At 35.7% G+C, this 4,166-nt stretch overlaps 1 long non-coding RNA gene across 1 annotated transcript; it reads right to left on the bottom strand.

Moving 5' to 3' along the window:
* Positions 1-374: 374 nt before the first annotated feature.
* On the bottom strand, positions 375-2,804 carry LOC116266195 (uncharacterized). Its single transcript, XR_004175295.1, has 6 exons — positions 2,781-2,804; positions 2,652-2,694; positions 2,157-2,245; positions 1,308-1,452; positions 1,101-1,182; positions 375-689 (listed from the first exon to the last, which is right to left on the bottom strand). It is a non-coding gene; the product is annotated as an uncharacterized LOC116266195 (long non-coding RNA).
* Positions 2,805-4,166: the final 1,362 nt, after the last annotated feature.

The raw sequence follows: 4,166 nt of genomic DNA, 5'->3' as shown, positions 1-4,166 counted from the left end.
CTATCAACTTCCAGCAAGCAACTAAAAATAGTAAAACTTGTAAGCAACATGATAACTTTTGCACTGCCCACAATTCAATCTATGAACAACCATCACCAAAAATTCTGAAATAATTTAGCAAACTATGTATTAAATAGCTTCAATATCCATGTGAGGAACTACGCAAAGCAAGCCTTTAGTTAGCAAAGAGTTATGATGGTTCTTACCATACATGTAGATAGTTCAAGTTTGGAAGGTTCATCTTGGCAATGTGGTGGTGGGTGAGTCACAGAAGCATAATGTCCAAAAGCAATATAGTCAAATCCCAAACTGCTAATTGCATCCATAAAAGCAACTGAACAAGTGAAGATCAAGAAGTAAAGACCTTTGTCCATCAGATTAGCCAACATTTTCATCATAAAGTTAAATGGTAAAAGACACGTTTTTGTCCTTCCTCTACTCTCGAAACCCAAACTATACTTTGCTGGATGTCGATATACTAACTTTAAGTGTCTATGTTCCATATAACCTGAGGGATTGTATCATTTCTGATCAATTTCATCCTACACCAAACAAATTTTTACTGAAAAATGCCAAAGCGAAAAAGAATTTCCAGTAGAAAAGATAAAGAAAGACCTGCTTGCACACTGCTTCTGCATACTTCAAACCTTGTCTGAAGGGCATGCGAACCAAAAATTCTCAAAGTCTTCCTACATTAAGAAGAATAATACTCATGAAAAAGAAAATCAGTGTGACTACCCTCGTCAAGCAATTTTTATATGTATTAGAAAAGTAATTGAGAAGAAATAGCAATAACTACTGATTGAACTAGCATAACCAGTGCAATGGGCCATCTCTTTTGAATTTGCCCATGGTTTCCTACATACAATTTGAGGATGAATAAAATATGTCAAAATAGAAAAATATTGAACAGGGACCTAGTGATGGGTCCCAACTTTAAAACACAAGAAGACTAAATTTGCATTTGAAGCAGGGGTTGTTTCCGAACCCGAGTGCTTAGGCTCTATCTTGTAGAATGCAAGCATAGCCATTATTAAAAGAGTATGGGATAATAGACGAACCAATAGCATTAGAAACAAATAATTTGGGGAAAGACCCACCTTGAAGGCTTATGAAGCTAACATTGGGCAATTAGGCTCCCTACATTGTCGTCTACCTCGAATGGAGTGGAAGTCTTCTTAACTGCACAATAACAAACTTCCTCTTGATTACATCATCCTAAGTAAAAAGGTATAGTTTACACCAGTCAGAAATAAATCACTCATTCAGCATGCAAGTTTCCAACACATTAAGATGAAGATATTTACTGATGTAAGACTTCAATTGGCAGAGGTGATGGCAGCAAGTTGCAAGGGCAAGGCATCTCAGTTTGCACTTTGACTGAGACTGGATGGCTTCCGTGTTGTGAGATTGTTCACAAACAGGTTTGTTTGATCACATGAAAATCCAATGCTGCATTCAAGTTCAAAATTTGATAGATTAATAAAGATATAACTCTTAAATAGCATATTAACCAACACAACAAGAGCTTCATATAAATGAAAAAGTTGAACTAGCAACTTGTAGCAGTTCCACATAGATGCTTCCATACTACTAGATATGGAACACTGCTCAAAAACTCAAACCAAATTCAATTCTTCAACTGCAAATAATTCAAATTATTGAAATTCTTAGATAACCAGTGTACAAACATTTGGCTTAAGAAAAATCCTTGGATGTCAAATTCTCATGAAAAATTAAAACTGTTAGACAAACTGGTATACTTGATCCCTCACAATTTCAAACAACGCTGATTGCATGACTAAAAGCAAATGCACGTTCAATCAAAACTCTGAATTTTAAGTTAATGATGTTTGTTAACAGATTAAGCATATATATGATACCAATACTAAATCATTCCATAGTACAGCTCTATGGACGATCAACCTTACACACACACACACACACACACACACACACACACACACACATATATATATAGAATGATGATACAAGATATTTCATCAAAGTGATTAGGTAGAGAATCAGTTCTTGCGTCAACAGATCAATTAACCTCCTCTGCCAATAGCAGCAGCAACAACAACAACAACAACAACAACAACAATAATAAATAATAAAGCCTTACAAGTGATTTTATCAAGAAGGCTATGAATTACCTTCATCTTCTCTTTAATATGCAATGTGAATATGTCGACATTCGAAAACGAATTAAACCAGACAGGCTGCTATTATTCTGCTGAATCTGCTGCAAATTGGCAACGAAATTCATGACCATATTCATTTTTGAAATAAACAGACAAATATCCATAATTTAACATAAATGTTTTAAATATTTGAAAATAATAAATTAAAACAGTGGGCTATCAACCCATCAACCAAATCGCTTCAAGGGAAAAAGTGCAACAAAGCTAGAAGGCAAATGTCGACTACATTCAGGGCATTCAAAACCTCACGAACCGCTAGTAAGTAGAATCAAACACAGGCTTGCAATGGAGGACACAGCAGAAATTTACTAAATTCTCAACGATGAGATGAAAAATGCATATGTTAATAGAAAAGGAGATAAGAACACTGATATCTGTTTAGGAAGAGAGACATTGAAAAAGAAGATGTGACCTATCAAATGAGGGAGGAGAAGAAGTAGTGCCTACTAGGAAAGTTGTCGTCGCTGAAGGTTGGAAAATCAGATGTTCTCTTCAAACAATCAAAGGCAAGATAGAGGTCAGAAGAAAATAAAATAGGATAATGTTGCCAGATAGAGAAAATCAAAAGCACCATACCAACATGAAATGCGAGAGAAAATTTTTAGCAGAGAAACATTAGAGATGAAATGAAATCTATTTGGGAAGCTAGGTTTCTAAACCCCTTTTCCCAAAAACATATTTAGTCCACAACTTTTTTGAAAATTCATAAAAACACCTTCATTTGTCTCTCTCACGACGACCCATTTGGTCGCTAACTAGAAGGCGCATGGTGACCGTCAAACTTATGGTCGTGTTTTCCGCCTCTTGGTGTAGTGCCTGCCACACTCGCATCGCAGTGTAGTCGTTGCTAACCGAGAATCAGACCTACATGTGTGAGCTTGAACTTATATAGGACATGAATGGAAAAAATGAATGACCACTCTTTTAGCATTTCAGTCGATGTATGCTTCACGCTCATACAGCCAATCTATTCCCAGGATGACACCAAACTCATTCAAATCGAGAATAATTAATTTAGTAGGAAAATGCACTCCTACAATCTGTATCTGTACATCAAGCGCATAAATGAACACAACAATTGTGGAACCTAGTCACAGTAGCTACTTGCAACTCATAAGGAGCGTATAGAGCTGATAAACCAAGCAATGTAGCCAATCTATGAGATATGAATGAGAAGCACCCAAGTCAGATAACACATGAACAAAAAATTATTGAACAAAGTGAGTACTGTTTACGTGCAAATTTTTTTCAAAAGAAACCATGCATGCATCATTGATGGAAAATATAGTCTCACCTTGAATCCGATTGAAATGAGATGGAACCCGTCCTATCGGTAATAGGGTAATCATTGCAAGGTCCAAACCAACAATGCTTAACACCTACTTTTCTAAATGTTGCACTTCCTTGTTAATTAACAACTGTAAACACACCAATTTTTTCCAAACTTTTCCAGTGTCACTTTGAAGATTTTACAAAATATTTTAAGCATGAAGTACCCGATCCAATTCTAGGCTTGAGTCTAGGGATCCATCGCAATTTCAACTCTAGTTCAAGCTAGAGTCTTGACTTGTAAAATCCAAATTTCCAATCGAATTTGCAAAAAGATTCCAGATTCAAATCAGCTAAGATAAAGGTTTAAGATCAATCCAGACCAAAGTTAAGGAGTTAAATCCAAAATTGAATTTCAATTTTAAAACCCTAATCTTAACTAAGTTAGAAATTTAACTTAGTCAATTTATCTATCACTAGAAATTTGGGTCAAAATGACCATCTTGTATCATAGATACCATAATATAAGGTTGTTTGAATCAGTTTCTGGTGTGTGATTGCATGTCCCAATTCGAAACCACGCTTAGGAAAAATCTGCACTCTAGAACGAAAATGACCAAAATTGAAGTCTAGTCAAAGCCATGATGGGCTATTGATAGAGTCTAGGACTGCCTAGCCCACACATATGCTTAG

The sequence above is a fragment of the Nymphaea colorata genome, chromosome 12 (genome assembly GCF_008831285.2).
Source record: "Nymphaea colorata isolate Beijing-Zhang1983 chromosome 12, ASM883128v2, whole genome shotgun sequence".
NCBI lineage: Eukaryota > Viridiplantae > Streptophyta > Magnoliopsida > Nymphaeales > Nymphaeaceae > Nymphaea > Nymphaea colorata.
The sequence above is the reverse complement of the archived record's forward strand: the minus strand, read 5'-3'. Positions and strand labels throughout refer to the sequence as shown.